This window comes from Hoplias malabaricus, chromosome 6, assembly GCF_029633855.1.
Source record: "Hoplias malabaricus isolate fHopMal1 chromosome 6, fHopMal1.hap1, whole genome shotgun sequence".
NCBI lineage: Eukaryota > Metazoa > Chordata > Actinopteri > Characiformes > Erythrinidae > Hoplias > Hoplias malabaricus.
Window position 1 is genome coordinate 22,431,908 of NC_089805.1, and position 18,220 is coordinate 22,450,127.

At 43.7% G+C, this 18,220-nt stretch overlaps 36 non-coding genes across 36 annotated transcripts; all 36 read right to left on the reverse strand.

Moving 5' to 3' along the window:
* Positions 1–648: 648 nt before the first annotated feature.
* trnap-ugg (transfer RNA proline (anticodon UGG)) lies at positions 649–720 on the reverse strand. The gene has a single exon. It is a non-coding gene; the product is annotated as a tRNA-Pro (tRNA).
* A 114-nt stretch (positions 721–834) lies between these two features.
* On the reverse strand, positions 835–906 carry trnap-agg (transfer RNA proline (anticodon AGG)). Its single transcript has one exon. It is a non-coding gene; the product is annotated as a tRNA-Pro (tRNA).
* Positions 907–1,601: 695 nt separating this feature from the next.
* On the reverse strand, positions 1,602–1,673 carry trnap-ugg (transfer RNA proline (anticodon UGG)). The gene has a single exon. It is a non-coding gene; the product is annotated as a tRNA-Pro (tRNA).
* A 114-nt stretch (positions 1,674–1,787) lies between these two features.
* trnap-agg (transfer RNA proline (anticodon AGG)) lies at positions 1,788–1,859 on the reverse strand. Its single transcript has one exon. It is a non-coding gene; the product is annotated as a tRNA-Pro (tRNA).
* Positions 1,860–2,554: 695 nt separating this feature from the next.
* Positions 2,555–2,626, reverse strand: trnap-ugg (transfer RNA proline (anticodon UGG)). The gene has a single exon. It is a non-coding gene; the product is annotated as a tRNA-Pro (tRNA).
* Positions 2,627–2,740: 114 nt separating this feature from the next.
* trnap-agg (transfer RNA proline (anticodon AGG)) lies at positions 2,741–2,812 on the reverse strand. The gene has a single exon. It is a non-coding gene; the product is annotated as a tRNA-Pro (tRNA).
* Positions 2,813–3,507: 695 nt separating this feature from the next.
* trnap-ugg (transfer RNA proline (anticodon UGG)) lies at positions 3,508–3,579 on the reverse strand. Its single transcript has one exon. It is a non-coding gene; the product is annotated as a tRNA-Pro (tRNA).
* Positions 3,580–3,693: 114 nt separating this feature from the next.
* Positions 3,694–3,765, reverse strand: trnap-agg (transfer RNA proline (anticodon AGG)). The gene has a single exon. It is a non-coding gene; the product is annotated as a tRNA-Pro (tRNA).
* Positions 3,766–4,460: 695 nt separating this feature from the next.
* trnap-ugg (transfer RNA proline (anticodon UGG)) lies at positions 4,461–4,532 on the reverse strand. Its single transcript has one exon. It is a non-coding gene; the product is annotated as a tRNA-Pro (tRNA).
* A 114-nt stretch (positions 4,533–4,646) lies between these two features.
* trnap-agg (transfer RNA proline (anticodon AGG)) lies at positions 4,647–4,718 on the reverse strand. Its single transcript has one exon. It is a non-coding gene; the product is annotated as a tRNA-Pro (tRNA).
* Positions 4,719–5,413: 695 nt separating this feature from the next.
* Positions 5,414–5,485, reverse strand: trnap-ugg (transfer RNA proline (anticodon UGG)). Its single transcript has one exon. It is a non-coding gene; the product is annotated as a tRNA-Pro (tRNA).
* A 114-nt stretch (positions 5,486–5,599) lies between these two features.
* trnap-agg (transfer RNA proline (anticodon AGG)) lies at positions 5,600–5,671 on the reverse strand. Its single transcript has one exon. It is a non-coding gene; the product is annotated as a tRNA-Pro (tRNA).
* Positions 5,672–6,366: 695 nt separating this feature from the next.
* Positions 6,367–6,438, reverse strand: trnap-ugg (transfer RNA proline (anticodon UGG)). Its single transcript has one exon. It is a non-coding gene; the product is annotated as a tRNA-Pro (tRNA).
* Positions 6,439–6,552: 114 nt separating this feature from the next.
* trnap-agg (transfer RNA proline (anticodon AGG)) lies at positions 6,553–6,624 on the reverse strand. Its single transcript has one exon. It is a non-coding gene; the product is annotated as a tRNA-Pro (tRNA).
* Positions 6,625–7,319: 695 nt separating this feature from the next.
* On the reverse strand, positions 7,320–7,391 carry trnap-ugg (transfer RNA proline (anticodon UGG)). The gene has a single exon. It is a non-coding gene; the product is annotated as a tRNA-Pro (tRNA).
* A 114-nt stretch (positions 7,392–7,505) lies between these two features.
* Positions 7,506–7,577, reverse strand: trnap-agg (transfer RNA proline (anticodon AGG)). The gene has a single exon. It is a non-coding gene; the product is annotated as a tRNA-Pro (tRNA).
* A 695-nt stretch (positions 7,578–8,272) lies between these two features.
* Positions 8,273–8,344, reverse strand: trnap-ugg (transfer RNA proline (anticodon UGG)). Its single transcript has one exon. It is a non-coding gene; the product is annotated as a tRNA-Pro (tRNA).
* A 114-nt stretch (positions 8,345–8,458) lies between these two features.
* On the reverse strand, positions 8,459–8,530 carry trnap-agg (transfer RNA proline (anticodon AGG)). The gene has a single exon. It is a non-coding gene; the product is annotated as a tRNA-Pro (tRNA).
* Positions 8,531–9,225: 695 nt separating this feature from the next.
* Positions 9,226–9,297, reverse strand: trnap-ugg (transfer RNA proline (anticodon UGG)). The gene has a single exon. It is a non-coding gene; the product is annotated as a tRNA-Pro (tRNA).
* A 114-nt stretch (positions 9,298–9,411) lies between these two features.
* On the reverse strand, positions 9,412–9,483 carry trnap-agg (transfer RNA proline (anticodon AGG)). Its single transcript has one exon. It is a non-coding gene; the product is annotated as a tRNA-Pro (tRNA).
* A 695-nt stretch (positions 9,484–10,178) lies between these two features.
* Positions 10,179–10,250, reverse strand: trnap-ugg (transfer RNA proline (anticodon UGG)). Its single transcript has one exon. It is a non-coding gene; the product is annotated as a tRNA-Pro (tRNA).
* A 114-nt stretch (positions 10,251–10,364) lies between these two features.
* trnap-agg (transfer RNA proline (anticodon AGG)) lies at positions 10,365–10,436 on the reverse strand. Its single transcript has one exon. It is a non-coding gene; the product is annotated as a tRNA-Pro (tRNA).
* Positions 10,437–11,131: 695 nt separating this feature from the next.
* trnap-ugg (transfer RNA proline (anticodon UGG)) lies at positions 11,132–11,203 on the reverse strand. The gene has a single exon. It is a non-coding gene; the product is annotated as a tRNA-Pro (tRNA).
* Positions 11,204–11,317: 114 nt separating this feature from the next.
* trnap-agg (transfer RNA proline (anticodon AGG)) lies at positions 11,318–11,389 on the reverse strand. Its single transcript has one exon. It is a non-coding gene; the product is annotated as a tRNA-Pro (tRNA).
* Positions 11,390–12,084: 695 nt separating this feature from the next.
* trnap-ugg (transfer RNA proline (anticodon UGG)) lies at positions 12,085–12,156 on the reverse strand. Its single transcript has one exon. It is a non-coding gene; the product is annotated as a tRNA-Pro (tRNA).
* A 114-nt stretch (positions 12,157–12,270) lies between these two features.
* On the reverse strand, positions 12,271–12,342 carry trnap-agg (transfer RNA proline (anticodon AGG)). The gene has a single exon. It is a non-coding gene; the product is annotated as a tRNA-Pro (tRNA).
* A 695-nt stretch (positions 12,343–13,037) lies between these two features.
* On the reverse strand, positions 13,038–13,109 carry trnap-ugg (transfer RNA proline (anticodon UGG)). The gene has a single exon. It is a non-coding gene; the product is annotated as a tRNA-Pro (tRNA).
* A 114-nt stretch (positions 13,110–13,223) lies between these two features.
* On the reverse strand, positions 13,224–13,295 carry trnap-agg (transfer RNA proline (anticodon AGG)). The gene has a single exon. It is a non-coding gene; the product is annotated as a tRNA-Pro (tRNA).
* Positions 13,296–13,990: 695 nt separating this feature from the next.
* On the reverse strand, positions 13,991–14,062 carry trnap-ugg (transfer RNA proline (anticodon UGG)). The gene has a single exon. It is a non-coding gene; the product is annotated as a tRNA-Pro (tRNA).
* A 114-nt stretch (positions 14,063–14,176) lies between these two features.
* On the reverse strand, positions 14,177–14,248 carry trnap-agg (transfer RNA proline (anticodon AGG)). The gene has a single exon. It is a non-coding gene; the product is annotated as a tRNA-Pro (tRNA).
* Positions 14,249–14,943: 695 nt separating this feature from the next.
* Positions 14,944–15,015, reverse strand: trnap-ugg (transfer RNA proline (anticodon UGG)). The gene has a single exon. It is a non-coding gene; the product is annotated as a tRNA-Pro (tRNA).
* A 114-nt stretch (positions 15,016–15,129) lies between these two features.
* trnap-agg (transfer RNA proline (anticodon AGG)) lies at positions 15,130–15,201 on the reverse strand. Its single transcript has one exon. It is a non-coding gene; the product is annotated as a tRNA-Pro (tRNA).
* Positions 15,202–15,896: 695 nt separating this feature from the next.
* On the reverse strand, positions 15,897–15,968 carry trnap-ugg (transfer RNA proline (anticodon UGG)). Its single transcript has one exon. It is a non-coding gene; the product is annotated as a tRNA-Pro (tRNA).
* A 114-nt stretch (positions 15,969–16,082) lies between these two features.
* Positions 16,083–16,154, reverse strand: trnap-agg (transfer RNA proline (anticodon AGG)). Its single transcript has one exon. It is a non-coding gene; the product is annotated as a tRNA-Pro (tRNA).
* Positions 16,155–16,849: 695 nt separating this feature from the next.
* Positions 16,850–16,921, reverse strand: trnap-ugg (transfer RNA proline (anticodon UGG)). Its single transcript has one exon. It is a non-coding gene; the product is annotated as a tRNA-Pro (tRNA).
* An 881-nt stretch (positions 16,922–17,802) lies between these two features.
* trnap-ugg (transfer RNA proline (anticodon UGG)) lies at positions 17,803–17,874 on the reverse strand. The gene has a single exon. It is a non-coding gene; the product is annotated as a tRNA-Pro (tRNA).
* Positions 17,875–18,220: the final 346 nt, after the last annotated feature.

Genomic DNA, 18,220 nt, shown 5'->3' on the forward strand with positions numbered 1-18,220 from the left:
CATTTCTTAAGTCTTTTCAATCTATCTGTTGGTTGTCAGTATATTTCACTTACACACAAACCATCACTAATTCAAACAATGTTACTCATCCAGGCTTAGCAATCAGAGAGCACGATACCACTATCTAAACACACTGAGCAAGAGCACCTTATGATGTCATTTCAACTCAGCGCTAAACTACGCATGTCATTCCATTCCTTAGAAGCTCTCTTTCTTAACATGGCCATCGCTACAGACATGCTGGCCATGATACGCCTTCAATCTCTGACAGGTGAGCTAGCGTATCCATCAAAGCAAGATAAATCATTCATCTTTCTGCCACCGATTCTGTCACTTAAATCTAACGCAGTCATTGTGCAGTCAAACATGTCACACCATGAGGAAAAATTCATGATTTTGAAATATCATTATTGATTCAATCAGACTAGAAGTATCTTTAGGGATCATAGACACTGACAAACTTGAAATGTTTCACCGTTTTATCAAGGGTTCGTTTTCCATAAAAAAGATGAATTGGGAGAAGCAAGCACTGTCTTTAAAGTACAGTATACCTTGTGCAAAGGCAGAAAAAAGTCCATCAGCAGGGAACGCCTTTTTTCAAGGGTTATCGTTCCCTGACAAACATCTCGGCGAGCAAGGATGAAAGAAGGGCTCGTCCGGGATTTGAACCCGGGACCTCTCGCACCCAAAGCGAGAATCATACCCCTAGACCAACGAGCCGAAAACATGCTTGCAAATTTTCAGAGTTGTCCTGCAGGAAAGACTATAACCGGGAAAGCAAAGAACACAGTTGAGGTCACCATCATTGATTTCCAAACACAGGTCGGAGAAACAGGGCTCGTCCGGGATTTGAACCCGGGACCTCTCGCACCCTAAGCGAGAATCATACCCCTAGACCAACGAGCCTTCGCACAGCTGTTCCGGATTGCGGGTCATTTCTGTGCCAACCAGTACATTTCTTAAGTCTTTTCAATCTATCTGTTGGTTGTCAGTATATTTCACTTACACACAAACCATCACTAATTCAAACAATGTTACTCATCCAGGCTTAGCAATCAGAGAGCACGATACCACTATCTAAACACACTGAGCAAGAGCACCTTATGATGTCATTTCAACTCAGCGCTAAACTACGCATGTCATTCCATTCCTTAGAAGCTCTCTTTCTTAACATGGCCATCGCTACAGACATGCTGGCCATGATACGCCTTCAATCTCTGACAGGTGAGCTAGCGTATCCATCAAAGCAAGATAAATCATTCATCTTTCTGCCACCGATTCTGTCACTTAAATCTAACGCAGTCATTGTGCAGTCAAACATGTCACACCATGAGGAAAAATTCATGATTTTGAAATATCATTATTGATTCAATCAGACTAGAAGTATCTTTAGGGATCATAGACACTGACAAACTTGAAATGTTTCACCGTTTTATCAAGGGTTCGTTTTCCATAAAAAAGATGAATTGGGAGAAGCAAGCACTGTCTTTAAAGTACAGTATACCTTGTGCAAAGGCAGAAAAAAGTCCATCAGCAGGGAACGCCTTTTTTCAAGGGTTATCGTTCCCTGACAAACATCTCGGCGAGCAAGGATGAAAGAAGGGCTCGTCCGGGATTTGAACCCGGGACCTCTCGCACCCAAAGCGAGAATCATACCCCTAGACCAACGAGCCGAAAACATGCTTGCAAATTTTCAGAGTTGTCCTGCAGGAAAGACTATAACCGGGAAAGCAAAGCACACAGTTGAGGTCACCATCATTGATTTCCAAACACAGGTCGGAGAAACAGGGCTCGTCCGGGATTTGAACCCGGGACCTCTCGCACCCTAAGCGAGAATCATACCCCTAGACCAACGAGCCTTCGCACAGCTGCTCCGGATTGCGGGTCATTTCTGTGCCAACCAGTACATTTCTTAAGTCTTTTCAATCTATCTGTTGGTTGTCAGTATATTTCACTTACACACAAGCCATCACTAATTCAAACAATGTTACTCGTCCAGGCTTAGCAATCAGAGAGCACGATACCACTATCTAAACACACTGAGCAAGAGCACCTTATGATGTCATTTCAACTCAGCGCTAAACTACGCATGTCATTCCATTCCTTAGAAGCTCTCTTTCTTAACATGGCCATCGCTACAGACATGCTGGCCATGATACGCCTTCAATCTCTGACAGGTGAGCTAGCGTATCCATCAAAGCAAGATAAATCATTCATCTTTCTGCCACCGATTCTGTCACTTAAATCTAACGCAGTCATTGTGCAGTCAAACATGTCACACCATGAGGAAAAATTCATGATTTTGAAATATCATTATTGATTCAATCAGACTAGAAGTATCTTTAGGGATCATAGACACTGACAAACTTGAAATGTTTCACCGTTTTATCAAGGGTTCGTTTTCCATAAAAAAGATGAATTGGGAGAAGCAAGCACTGTCTTTAAAGTACAGTATACCTTGTGCAAAGGCAGAAAAAAGTCCATCAGCAGGGAACGCCTTTTTTCAAGGGTTATCGTTCCCTGACAAACATCTCGGCGAGCAAGGATGAAAGAAGGGCTCGTCCGGGATTTGAACCCTGGACCTCTCGCACCCAAAGCGAGAATCATACCCCTAGACCAACGAGCCAAAAACATGCTTGCAAATTTTCAGAGTTGTCCTGCAGGAAAGACTATAACCGGGAAAGCAAAGCACACAGTTGAGGTCACCATCATTGATTTCCAAACACAGGTCGGAGAAACAGGGCTCGTCCGGGATTTGAACCCGGGACCTCTCGCACCCTAAGCGAGAATCATACCCCTAGACCAACGAGCCTTCGCACAGCTGCTCCGGATTGCGGGTCATTTCTGTGCCAACCAGTACATTTCTTAAGTCTTTTCAATCTATCTGTTGGTTGTCAGTATATTTCACTTACACACAAGCCATCACTAATTCAAACAATGTTACTCATCCAGGCTTAGCAATCAGAGAGCACGATACCACTATCTAAACACACTGAGCAAGAGCACCTTATGATGTCATTTCAACTCAGCGCTAAACTACGCATGTCATTCCATTCCTTAGAAGCTCTCTTTCTTAACATGGCCATCGCTACAGACATGCTGGCCATGATACGCCTTCAATCTCTGACAGGTGAGCTAGCGTATCCATCAAAGCAAGATAAATCATTCATCTTTCTGCCACCGATTCTGTCACTTAAATCTAACGCAGTCATTGTGCAGTCAAACATGTCACACCATGAGGAAAAATTCATGATTTTGAAATATCATTATTGATTCAATCAGACTAGAAGTATCTTTAGGGATCATAGACACTGACAAACTTGAAATGTTTCACCGTTTTATCAAGGGTTCGTTTTCCATAAAAAAGATGAATTGGGAGAAGCAAGCACTGTCTTTAAAGTACAGTATACCTTGTGCAAAGGCAGAAAAAAGTCCATCAGCAGGGAACGCCTTTTTTCAAGGGTTATCGTTCCCTGACAAACATCTCGGCGAGCAAGGATGAAAGAAGGGCTCGTCCGGGATTTGAACCCTGGACCTCTCGCACCCAAAGCGAGAATCATACCCCTAGACCAACGAGCCAAAAACATGCTTGCAAATTTTCAGAGTTGTCCTGCAGGAAAGACTATAACCGGGAAAGCAAAGCACACAGTTGAGGTCACCATCATTGATTTCCAAACACAGGTCGGAGAAACAGGGCTCGTCCGGGATTTGAACCCGGGACCTCTCGCACCCTAAGCGAGAATCATACCCCTAGACCAACGAGCCTTCGCACAGCTGCTCCGGATTGCGGGTCATTTCTGTGCCAACCAGTACATTTCTTAAGTCTTTTCAATCTATCTGTTGGTTGTCAGTATATTTCACTTACACACAAACCATCACTAATTCAAACAATGTTACTCATCCAGGCTTAGCAATCAGAGAGCACGATACCACTATCTAAACACACTGAGCAAGAGCACCTTATGATGTCATTTCAACTCAGCGCTAAACTACGCATGTCATTCCATTCCTTAGAAGCTCTCTTTCTTAACATGGCCATCGCTACAGACATGCTGGCCATGATACGCCTTAAATCTCTGACAGGTGAGCTAGCGTATCCATCAAAGCAAGATAAATCATTCATCTTTCTGCCACCGATTCTGTCACTTAAATCTAACGCAGTCATTGTGCAGTCAAACATGTCACACCATGAGGAAAAATTCATGATTTTGAAATATCATTATTGATTCAATAAGACTAGAAGTATCTTTAGGGATCATAGACACTGACAAACTTGAAATGTTTCACCGTTTTATCAAGGGTTCGTTTTCCATAAAAAAGATGAATTGGGAGAAGCAAGCACTGTCTTTAAAGTACAGTATACCTTGTGCAAAGGCAGAAAAAAGTCCATCAGCAGGGAACGCCTTTTTTCAAGGGTTATCGTTCCCTGACAAACATCTCGGCGAGCAAGGATGAAAGAAGGGCTCGTCCGGGATTTGAACCCGGGACCTCTCGCACCCAAAGCGAGAATCATACCCCTAGACCAACGAGCCGAAAACATGCTTGCAAATTTTCAGAGTTGTCCTGCAGGAAAGACTATAACCGGGAAAGCAAAGCACACAGTTGAGGTCACCATCATTGATTTCCAAACACAGGTCGGAGAAACAGGGCTCGTCCGGGATTTGAACCCGGGACCTCTCGCACCCTAAGCGAGAATCATACCCCTAGACCAACGAGCCTTCGCACAGCTGCTCCGGATTGCGGGTCATTTCTGTGCCAACCAGTACATTTCTTAAGTCTTTTCAATCTATCTGTTGGTTGTCAGTATATTTCACTTACACACAAACCATCACTAATTCAAACAATGTTACTCGTCCAGGCTTAGCAATCAGAGAGCACGATACCACTATCTAAACACACTGAGCAAGAGCACCTTATGATGTCATTTCAACTCAGCGCTAAACTACGCATGTCATTCCATTCCTTAGAAGCTCTCTTTCTTAACATGGCCATCGCTACAGACATGCTGGCCATGATACGCCTTCAATCTCTGACAGGTGAGCTAGCGTATCCATCAAAGCAAGATAAATCTTTCATCTTTCTGCCACCGATTCTGTCACTTAAATCTAACGCAGTCATTGTGCAGTCAAACATGTCACACCATGAGGAAAAATTCATGATTTTGAAATATCATTATTGATTCAATCAGACTAGAAGTATCTTTAGGGATCATAGACACTGACAAACTTGAAATGTTTCACCGTTTTATCAAGGGTTCGTTTTCCATAAAAAAGATGAATTGGGAGAAGCAAGCACTGTCTTTAAAGTACAGTATACCTTGTGCAAAGGCAGAAAAAAGTCCATCAGCAGGGAACGCCTTTTTTCAAGGGTTATCGTTCCCTGACAAACATCTCGGCGAGCAAGGATGAAAGAAGGGCTCGTCCGGGATTTGAACCCGGGACCTCTCGCACCCAAAGCGAGAATCATACCCCTAGACCAACGAGCCAAAAACATGCTTGCAAATTTTCAGAGTTGTCCTGCAGGAAAGACTATAACCGGGAAAGCAAAGCACACAGTTGAGGTCACCATCATTGATTTCCAAACACAGGTCGGAGAAACAGGGCTCGTCCGGGATTTGAACCCGGGACCTCTCGCACCCTAAGCGAGAATCATACCCCTAGACCAACGAGCCTTCGCACAGCTGCTCCGGATTGCGGGTCATTTCTGTGCCAACCAGTACATTTCTTAAGTCTTTTCAATCTATCTGTTGGTTGTCAGTATATTTCACTTACACACAAACCATCACTAATTCAAACAATGTTACTCATCCAGGCTTAGCAATCAGAGAGCACGATACCACTATCTAAACACACTGAGCAAGAGCACCTTATGATGTCATTTCAACTCAGCGCTAAACTACGCATGTCATTCCATTCCTTAGAAGCTCTCTTTCTTAACATGGCCATCGCTACAGACATGCTGGCCATGATACGCCTTCAATCTCTGACAGGTGAGCTAGCGTATCCATCAAAGCAAGATAAATCATTCATCTTTCTGCCACCGATTCTGTCACTTAAATCTAACGCAGTCATTGTGCAGTCAAACATGTCACACCATGAGGAAAAATTCATGATTTTGAAATATCATTATTGATTCAATCAGACTAGAAGTATCTTTAGGGATCATAGACACTGACAAACTTGAAATGTTTCACCGTTTTATCAAGGGTTCGTTTTCCATAAAAAAGATGAATTGGGAGAAGCAAGCACTGTCTTTAAAGTACAGTATACCTTGTGCAAAGGCAGAAAAAAGTCCATCAGCAGGGAACGCCTTTTTTCAAGGGTTATCGTTCCCTGACAAACATCTCGGCGAGCAAGGATGAAAGAAGGGCTCGTCCGGGATTTGAACCCGGGACCTCTCGCACCCAAAGCGAGAATCATACCCCTAGACCAACGAGCCGAAAACATGCTTGCAAATTTTCAGAGTTGTCCTGCAGGAAAGACTATAACCGGGAAAGCAAAGCACACAGTTGAGGTCACCATCATTGATTTCCAAACACAGGTCGGAGAAACAGGGCTCGTCCGGGATTTGAACCCGGGACCTCTCGCACCCTAAGCGAGAATCATACCCCTAGACCAACGAGCCTTCGCACAGCTGCTCCGGATTGCGGGTCATTTCTGTGCCAACCAGTACATTTCTTAAGTCTTTTCAATCTATCTGTTGGTTGTCAGTATATTTCACTTACACACAAACCATCACTAATTCAAACAATGTTACTCATCCAGGCTTAGCAATCAGAGAGCACGATACCACTATCTAAACACACTGAGCAAGAGCACCTTATGATGTCATTTCAACTCAGCGCTAAACTACGCATGTCATTCCATTCCTTAGAAGCTCTCTTTCTTAACATGGCCATCGCTACAGACATGCTGGCCATGATACGCCTTCAATCTCTGACAGGTGAGCTAGCGTATCCATCAAAGCAAGATAAATCATTCATCTTTCTGCCACCGATTCTGTCACTTAAATCTAACGCAGTCATTGTGCAGTCAAACATGTCACACCATGAGGAAAAATTCATGATTTTGAAATATCATTATTGATTCAATCAGACTAGAAGTATCTTTAGGGATCATAGACACTGACAAACTTGAAATGTTTCACCGTTTTATCAAGGGTTCGTTTTCCATAAAAAAGATGAATTGGGAGAAGCAAGCACTGTCTTTAAAGTACAGTATACCTTGTGCAAAGGCAGAAAAAAGTCCATCAGCAGGGAACGCCTTTTTTCAAGGGTTATCGTTCCCTGACAAACATCTCGGCGAGCAAGGATGAAAGAAGGGCTCGTCCGGGATTTGAACCCGGGACCTCTCGCACCCAAAGCGAGAATCATACCCCTAGACCAACGAGCCGAAAACATGCTTGCAAATTTTCAGAGTTGTCCTGCAGGAAAGACTATAACCGGGAAAGCAAAGCACACAGTTGAGGTCACCATCATTGATTTCCAAACACAGGTCGGAGAAACAGGGCTCGTCCGGGATTTGAACCCGGGACCTCTCGCACCCTAAGCGAGAATCATACCCCTAGACCAACGAGCCTTCGCACAGCTGCTCCGGATTGCGGGTCATTTCTGTGCCAACCAGTACATTTCTTAAGTCTTTTCAATCTATCTGTTGGTTGTCAGTATATTTCACTTACACACAAGCCATCACTAATTCAAACAATGTTACTCGTCCAGGCTTAGCAATCAGAGAGCACGATACCACTATCTAAACACACTGAGCAAGAGCACCTTATGATGTCATTTCAACTCAGCGCTAAACTACGCATGTCATTCCATTCCTTAGAAGCTCTCTTTCTTAACATGGCCATCGCTACAGACATGCTGGCCATGATACGCCTTCAATCTCTGACAGGTGAGCTAGCGTATCCATCAAAGCAAGATAAATCATTCATCTTTCTGCCACCGATTCTGTCACTTAAATCTAACGCAGTCATTGTGCAGTCAAACATGTCACACCATGAGGAAAAATTCATGATTTTGAAATATCATTATTGATTCAATCAGACTAGAAGTATCTTTAGGGATCATAGACACTGACAAACTTGAAATGTTTCACCGTTTTATCAAGGGTTCGTTTTCCATAAAAAAGATGAATTGGGAGAAGCAAGCACTGTCTTTAAAGTACAGTATACCTTGTGCAAAGGCAGAAAAAAGTCCATCAGCAGGGAACGCCTTTTTTCAAGGGTTATCGTTCCCTGACAAACATCTCGGCGAGCAAGGATGAAAGAAGGGCTCGTCCGGGATTTGAACCCTGGACCTCTCGCACCCAAAGCGAGAATCATACCCCTAGACCAACGAGCCAAAAACATGCTTGCAAATTTTCAGAGTTGTCCTGCAGGAAAGACTATAACCGGGAAAGCAAAGCACACAGTTGAGGTCACCATCATTGATTTCCAAACACAGGTCGGAGAAACAGGGCTCGTCCGGGATTTGAACCCGGGACCTCTCGCACCCTAAGCGAGAATCATACCCCTAGACCAACGAGCCTTCGCACAGCTGCTCCGGATTGCGGGTCATTTCTGTGCCAACCAGTACATTTCTTAAGTCTTTTCAATCTATCTGTTGGTTGTCAGTATATTTCACTTACACACAAACCATCACTAATTCAAACAATGTTACTCATCCAGGCTTAGCAATCAGAGAGCACGATACCACTATCTAAACACACTGAGCAAGAGCACCTTATGATGTCATTTCAACTCAGCGCTAAACTACGCATGTCATTCCATTCCTTAGAAGCTCTCTTTCTTAACATGGCCATCGCTACAGACATGCTGGCCATGATACGCCTTCAATCTCTGACAGGTGAGCTAGCGTATCCATCAAAGCAAGATAAATCATTCATCTTTCTGCCACCGATTCTGTCACTTAAATCTAACGCAGTCATTGTGCAGTCAAACATGTCACACCATGAGGAAAAATTCATGATTTTGAAATATCATTATTGATTCAATCAGACTAGAAGTATCTTTAGGGATCATAGACACTGACAAACTTGAAATGTTTCACCGTTTTATCAAGGGTTCGTTTTCCATAAAAAAGATGAATTGGGAGAAGCAAGCACTGTCTTTAAAGTACAGTATACCTTGTGCAAAGGCAGAAAAAAGTCCATCAGCAGGGAACGCCTTTTTTCAAGGGTTATCGTTCCCTGACAAACATCTCGGCGAGCAAGGATGAAAGAAGGGCTCGTCCGGGATTTGAACCCGGGACCTCTCGCACCCAAAGCGAGAATCATACCCCTAGACCAACGAGCCGAAAACATGCTTGCAAATTTTCAGAGTTGTCCTGCAGGAAAGACTATAACCGGGAAAGCAAAGCACACAGTTGAGGTCACCATCATTGATTTCCAAACACAGGTCGGAGAAACAGGGCTCGTCCGGGATTTGAACCCGGGACCTCTCGCACCCTAAGCGAGAATCATACCCCTAGACCAACGAGCCTTCGCACAGCTGCTCCGGATTGCGGGTCATTTCTGTGCCAACCAGTACATTTCTTAAGTCTTTTCAATCTATCTGTTGGTTGTCAGTATATTTCACTTACACACAAGCCATCACTAATTCAAACAATGTTACTCGTCCAGGCTTAGCAATCAGAGAGCACGATACCACTATCTAAACACACTGAGCAAGAGCACCTTATGATGTCATTTCAACTCAGCGCTAAACTACGCATGTCATTCCATTCCTTAGAAGCTCTCTTTCTTAACATGGCCATCGCTACAGACATGCTGGCCATGATACGCCTTCAATCTCTGACAGGTGAGCTAGCGTATCCATCAAAGCAAGATAAATCATTCATCTTTCTGCCACCGATTCTGTCACTTAAATCTAACGCAGTCATTGTGCAGTCAAACATGTCACACCATGAGGAAAAATTCATGATTTTGAAATATCATTATTGATTCAATCAGACTAGAAGTATCTTTAGGGATCATAGACACTGACAAACTTGAAATGTTTCACCGTTTTATCAAGGGTTCGTTTTCCATAAAAAAGATGAATTGGGAGAAGCAAGCACTGTCTTTAAAGTACAGTATACCTTGTGCAAAGGCAGAAAAAAGTCCATCAGCAGGGAACGCCTTTTTTCAAGGGTTATCGTTCCCTGACAAACATCTCGGCGAGCAAGGATGAAAGAAGGGCTCGTCCGGGATTTGAACCCTGGACCTCTCGCACCCAAAGCGAGAATCATACCCCTAGACCAACGAGCCAAAAACATGCTTGCAAATTTTCAGAGTTGTCCTGCAGGAAAGACTATAACCGGGAAAGCAAAGCACACAGTTGAGGTCACCATCATTGATTTCCAAACACAGGTCGGAGAAACAGGGCTCGTCCGGGATTTGAACCCGGGACCTCTCGCACCCTAAGCGAGAATCATACCCCTAGACCAACGAGCCTTCGCACAGCTGCTCCGGATTGCGGGTCATTTCTGTGCCAACCAGTACATTTCTTAAGTCTTTTCAATCTATCTGTTGGTTGTCAGTATATTTCACTTACACACAAACCATCACTAATTCAAACAATGTTACTCATCCAGGCTTAGCAATCAGAGAGCACGATACCACTATCTAAACACACTGAGCAAGAGCACCTTATGATGTCATTTCAACTCAGCGCTAAACTACGCATGTCATTCCATTCCTTAGAAGCTCTCTTTCTTAACATGGCCATCGCTACAGACATGCTGGCCATGATACGCCTTAAATCTCTGACAGGTGAGCTAGCGTATCCATCAAAGCAAGATAAATCATTCATCTTTCTGCCACCGATTCTGTCACTTAAATCTAACGCAGTCATTGTGCAGTCAAACATGTCACACCATGAGGAAAAATTCATGATTTTGAAATATCATTATTGATTCAATAAGACTAGAAGTATCTTTAGGGATCATAGACACTGACAAACTTGAAATGTTTCACCGTTTTATCAAGGGTTCGTTTTCCATAAAAAAGATGAATTGGGAGAAGCAAGCACTGTCTTTAAAGTACAGTATACCTTGTGCAAAGGCAGAAAAAAGTCCATCAGCAGGGAACGCCTTTTTTCAAGGGTTATCGTTCCCTGACAAACATCTCGGCGAGCAAGGATGAAAGAAGGGCTCGTCCGGGATTTGAACCCGGGACCTCTCGCACCCAAAGCGAGAATCATACCCCTAGACCAACGAGCCGAAAACATGCTTGCAAATTTTCAGAGTTGTCCTGCAGGAAAGACTATAACCGGGAAAGCAAAGCACACAGTTGAGGTCACCATCATTGATTTCCAAACACAGGTCGGAGAAACAGGGCTCGTCCGGGATTTGAACCCGGGACCTCTCGCACCCTAAGCGAGAATCATACCCCTAGACCAACGAGCCTTCGCACAGCTGCTCCGGATTGCGGGTCATTTCTGTGCCAACCAGTACATTTCTTAAGTCTTTTCAATCTATCTGTTGGTTGTCAGTATATTTCACTTACACACAAGCCATCACTAATTCAAACAATGTTACTCGTCCAGGCTTAGCAATCAGAGAGCACGATACCACTATCTAAACACACTGAGCAAGAGCACCTTATGATGTCATTTCAACTCAGCGCTAAACTACGCATGTCATTCCATTCCTTAGAAGCTCTCTTTCTTAACATGGCCATCGCTACAGACATGCTGGCCATGATACGCCTTCAATCTCTGACAGGTGAGCTAGCGTATCCATCAAAGCAAGATAAATCATTCATCTTTCTGCCACCGATTCTGTCACTTAAATCTAACGCAGTCATTGTGCAGTCAAACATGTCACACCATGAGGAAAAATTCATGATTTTGAAATATCATTATTGATTCAATCAGACTAGAAGTATCTTTAGGGATCATAGACACTGACAAACTTGAAATGTTTCACCGTTTTATCAAGGGTTCGTTTTCCATAAAAAAGATGAATTGGGAGAAGCAAGCACTGTCTTTAAAGTACAGTATACCTTGTGCAAAGGCAGAAAAAAGTCCATCAGCAGGGAACGCCTTTTTTCAAGGGTTATCGTTCCCTGACAAACATCTCGGCGAGCAAGGATGAAAGAAGGGCTCGTCCGGGATTTGAACCCTGGACCTCTCGCACCCAAAGCGAGAATCATACCCCTAGACCAACGAGCCAAAAACATGCTTGCAAATTTTCAGAGTTGTCCTGCAGGAAAGACTATAACCGGGAAAGCAAAGCACACAGTTGAGGTCACCATCATTGATTTCCAAACACAGGTCGGAGAAACAGGGCTCGTCCGGGATTTGAACCCGGGACCTCTCGCACCCTAAGCGAGAATCATACCCCTAGACCAACGAGCCTTCGCACAGCTGCTCCGGATTGCGGGTCATTTCTGTGCCAACCAGTACATTTCTTAAGTCTTTTCAATCTATCTGTTGGTTGTCAGTATATTTCACTTACACACAAACCATCACTAATTCAAACAATGTTACTCATCCAGGCTTAGCAATCAGAGAGCACGATACCACTATCTAAACACACTGAGCAAGAGCACCTTATGATGTCATTTCAACTCAGCGCTAAACTACGCATGTCATTCCATTCCTTAGAAGCTCTCTTTCTTAACATGGCCATCGCTACAGACATGCTGGCCATGATACGCCTTCAATCTCTGACAGGTGAGCTAGCGTATCCATCAAAGCAAGATAAATCATTCATCTTTCTGCCACCGATTCTGTCACTTAAATCTAACGCAGTCATTGTGCAGTCAAACATGTCACACCATGAGGAAAAATTCATGATTTTGAAATATCATTATTGATTCAATAAGACTAGAAGTATCTTTAGGGATCATAGACACTGACAAACTTGAAATGTTTCACCGTTTTATCAAGGGTTCGTTTTCCATAAAAAAGATGAATTGGGAGAAGCAAGCACTGTCTTTAAAGTACAGTATACCTTGTGCAAAGGCAGAAAAAAGTCCATCAGCAGGGAACGCCTTTTTTCAAGGGTTATCGTTCCCTGACAAACATCTCGGCGAGCAAGGATGAAAGAAGGGCTCGTCCGGGATTTGAACCCGGGACCTCTCGCACCCAAAGCGAGAATCATACCCCTAGACCAACGAGCCGAAAACATGCTTGCAAATTTTCAGAGTTGTCCTGCAGGAAAGACTATAACCGGGAAAGCAAAGCACACAGTTGAGGTCACCATCATTGATTTCCAAACACAGGTCGGAGAAACAGGGCTCGTCCGGGATTTGAACCCGGGACCTCTCGCACCCTAAGCGAGAATCATACCCCTAGACCAACGAGCCTTCGCACAGCTGCTCCGGATTGCGGGTCATTTCTGTGCCAACCAGTACATTTCTTAAGTCTTTTCAATCTATCTGTTGGTTGTCAGTATATTTCACTTACACACAAACCATCACTAATTCAAACAATGTTACTCGTCCAGGCTTAGCAATCAGAGAGCACGATACCACTATCTAAACACACTGAGCAAGAGCACCTTATGATGTCATTTCAACTCAGCGCTAAACTACGCATGTCATTCCATTCCTTAGAAGCTCTCTTTCTTAACATGGCCATCGCTACAGACATGCTGGCCATGATACGCCTTCAATCTCTGACAGGTGAGCTAGCGTATCCATCAAAGCAAGATAAATCTTTCATCTTTCTGCCACCGATTCTGTCACTTAAATCTAACGCAGTCATTGTGCAGTCAAACATGTCACACCATGAGGAAAAATTCATGATTTTGAAATATCATTATTGATTCAATCAGACTAGAAGTATCTTTAGGGATCATAGACACTGACAAACTTGAAATGTTTCACCGTTTTATCAAGGGTTCGTTTTCCATAAAAAAGATGAATTGGGAGAAGCAAGCACTGTCTTTAAAGTACAGTATACCTTGTGCAAAGGCAGAAAAAAGTCCATCAGCAGGGAACGCCTTTTTTCAAGGGTTATCGTTCCCTGACAAACATCTCGGCGAGCAAGGATGAAAGAAGGGCTCGTCCGGGATTTGAACCCGGGACCTCTCGCACCCAAAGCGAGAATCATACCCCTAGACCAACGAGCCAAAAACATGCTTGCAAATTTTCAGAGTTGTCCTGCAGGAAAGACTATAACCGGGAAAGCAAAGCACACAGTTGAGGTCACCATCATTGATTTCCAAACACAGGTCGGAGAAACAGGGCTCGTCCGGGATTTCAACCCGGGACCTCTCGCACCCTAAGCGAGAATCATACCCCTAGACCAACGAGCCTTCGCACAGCTGCTCCGGATTGCGGGTCATTTCTGTGCCAACCAGTACATTTCTTAAGTCTTTTCAATCTATCTGTTGGTTGTCAGTATATTTCACTTACACACAAACCATCACTAATTCAAACAATGTTACTCATCCAGGCTTAGCAATCAGAGAGCACGATACCACTATCTAAACACACTGAGCAAGAGCACCTTATGATGTCATTTCAACTCAGCGCTAAACTACGCATGTCATTCCATTCCTTAGAAGCTCTCTTTCTTAACATGGCCATCGCTACAGACATGCTGGCCATGATACGCCTTCAATCTCTGACAGGTGAGCTAGCGTATCCATCAAAGCAAGATAAATCATTCATCTTTCTGCCACCGATTCTGTCACTTAAATCTAACGCAGTCATTGTGCAGTCAAACATGTCACACCATGAGGAAAAATTCATGATTTTGAAATATCATTATTGATTCAATCAGACTAGAAGTATCTTTAGGGATCATAGACACTGACAAACTTGAAATGTTTCACCGTTTTATCAAGGGTTCGTTTTCCATAAAAAAGATGAATTGGGAGAAGCAAGCACTGTCTTTAAAGTACAGTATACCTTGTGCAAAGGCAGAAAAAAGTCCATCAGCAGGGAACGCCTTTTTTCAAGGGTTATCGTTCCCTGACAAACATCTCGGCGAGCAAGGATGAAAGAAGGGCTCGTCCGGGATTTGAACCCGGGACCTCTCGCACCCAAAGCGAGAATCATACCCCTAGACCAACGAGCCAAAAACATGCTTGCAAATTTTCAGAGTTGTCCTGCAGGAAAGACTATAACCGGGAAAGCAAAGTACACAGTTGAGGTCACCATCATTGATTTCCAAACACAGGTCGGAGAAACAGGGCTCTTCCGGGATTTGAACCCGGGACCTCTCGCACCCTAAGCGAGAATCATACCCCTAGACCAACAAGCCTTCGCACAGCTGCTCCGGATTGCGGGTCATTTCTGTGCCAACCAGTACATTTCTTAAGTCTTTTCAATCTATCTGTTGGTTGTCAGTATATTTCACTTACACACAAACCATCACTAATTCAAACAATGTTACTCGTCCAGGCTTAGCAATCAGAGAGCACGATACCACTATCTAAACACACTGAGCAAGAGCACCTTATGATGTCATTTCAACTCAGCGCTAAACTACGCATGTCATTCCATTCCTTAGAAGCTCTCTTTCTTAACATGGCCATCGCTACAGACATGCTGGCCATGATACGCCTTCAATCTCTGACAGGTGAGCTAGCGTATCCATCAAAGCAAGATAAATCTTTCATCTTTCTGCCACCGATTCTGTCACTTAAATCTAACGCAGTCATTGTGCAGTCAAACATGTCACACCATGAGGAAAAATTCATGATTTTGAAATATCATTATTGATTCAATCAGACTAGAAGTATCTTTAGGGATCATAGACACTGACAAACTTGAAATGTTTCACCGTTTTATCAAGGGTTCGTTTTCCATAAAAAAGATGAATTGGGAGAAGCAAGCACTGTCTTTAAAGTACAGTATACCTTGTGCAAAGGCAGAAAAAAGTCCATCAGCAGGGAACGCCTTTTTTCAAGGGTTATCGTTCCCTGACAAACATCTCGGCGAGCAAGGATGAAAGAAGGGCTCGTCCGGGATTTGAACCCGGGACCTCTCGCACCCAAAGCGAGAATCATACCCCTAGACCAACGAGCCAAAAACATGCTTGCAAATTTTCAGAGTTGTCCTGCAGGAAAGACTATAACCGGGAAAGCAAAGCACACAGTTGAGGTCACCATCATTGATTTCCAAACACAGGTCGGAGAAACAGGGCTCGTCCGGGATTTGAACCCGGGACCTCTCGCACCCTAAGCGAGAATCATACCCCTAGACCAACGAGCCTTCGCACAGCTGCTCCGGATTGCGGGTCATTTCTGTGCCAACCAGTACATTTCTTAAGTCTTTTCAATCTATCTGTTGGTTGTCAGTATATTTCACTTACACACAAACCATCACTAATTCAAACAATGTTACTCGTCCAGGCTTAGCAATCAGAGAGCACGATACCACTATCTAAACACACTGAGCAAGAGCACCTTATGATGTCATTTCAACTCAGCGCTAAACTACGCATGTCATTCCATTCCTTAGAAGCTCTCTTTCTTAACATGGCCATCGCTACAGACATGCTGGCCATGATACGCCTTCAATCTCTGACAGGTGAGCTAGCGTATCCATCAAAGCAAGATAAATCATTCATCTTTCTGCCACCGATTCTGTCACTTAAATCTAACGCAGTCATTGTGCAGTCAAACATGTCACACCATGAGGAAAAATTCATGATTTTGAAATATCATTATTGATTCAATCAGACTAGAAGTATCTTTAGGGATCATAGACACTGACAAACTTGAAATGTTTCACCGTTTTATCAAGGGTTCGTTTTCCATAAAAAAGATGAATTGGGAGAAGCAAGCACTGTCTTTAAAGTACAGTATACCTTGTGCAAAGGCAGAAAAAAGTCCATCAGCAGGGAACGCCTTTTTTCAAGGGTTATCGTTCCCTGACAAACATCTCGGCGAGCAAGGATGAAAGAAGGGCTCGTCCGGGATTTGAACCCGGGACCTCTCGCACCCAAAGCGAGAATCATACCCCTAGACCAACGAGCCAAAAACATGCTTGCAAATTTTCAGAGTTGTCCTGCAGGAAAGACTATAACCGGGAAAGCAAAGCACACAGTTGAGGTCACCATCGTTGATTTCCAACCACAGGTCGGAGAAACAGGGCTCTTCCGGGATTTGAACCCAGGACCTCTCGCACCCTAAGCGAGAATCATACCCCTAGACCAACAAGCCTTCGCACAGCTGCTCCGGATTGCGGGTCATTTCTGTGCCAACCAGTACATTTCTTAAGTCTTTTCAATCTATCTGTTGGTTGTCAGTATATTTCACTTACACACAAACCATCACTAATTCAAACAATGTTACTCGTCCAGGCTTAGCAATCAGAGAGCACGATACCACTATCTAAACACACTGAGCAAGAGCACCTTATGATGTCATTTCAACTCAGCGCTAAACTACGCATGTCATTCCATTCCTTAGAAGCTCTCTTTCTTAACATGGCCATCGCTACAGACATGCTGGCCATGATACGCCTTCAATCTCTGACAGGTGAGCTAGCGTATCCATCAAAGCAAGATAAATCATTCATCTTTCTGCCACCGATTCTGTCACTTAAATCTAACGCAGTCATTGTGCAGTCAAACATGTCACACCATGAGGAAAAATTCATGATTTTGAAATATCATTATTGATTCAATCAGACTAGAAGTATCTTTAGGGATCATAGACACTGACAAACTTGAAATGTTTCACCGTTTTATCAAGGGTTCGTTTTCCATAAAAAAGATGAATTGGGAGAAGCAAGCACTGTCTTTAAAGTACAGTATACCTTGTGCAAAGGCAGAAAAAAGTCCATCAGCAGGGAACGCCTTTTTTCAAGGGTTATCGTTCCCTGACAAACATCTCGGCGAGCAAGGATGAAAGAAGGGCTCGTCCGGGATTTGAACCCGGGACCTCTCGCACCCAAAGCGAGAATCATACCCCTAGACCAACGAGCCAAAAACATGCTTGCAAATTTTCAGAGTTGTCCTGCAGGAAAGACTATAACCGGGAAAGCAAAGCACACAGTTGAGGTCACCATCGTTGATTTCCAACCACAGGTCGGAGAAACAGGGCTCTTCCGGGATTTGAACCCAGGACCTCTCGCACCCTAAGCGAGAATCATACCCCTAGACCAACAAGCCTTCGCACAGCTGCTCCGGATTGCGGGTCATTTCTGTGCCAACCAGTACATTTCTTAAGTCTTTTCAATCTATCTGTTGGTTGTCAGTATATTTCACTTACACACAAACCATCACTAATTCAAACAATGTTACTCGTCCAGGCTTAGCAATCAGAGAGCAC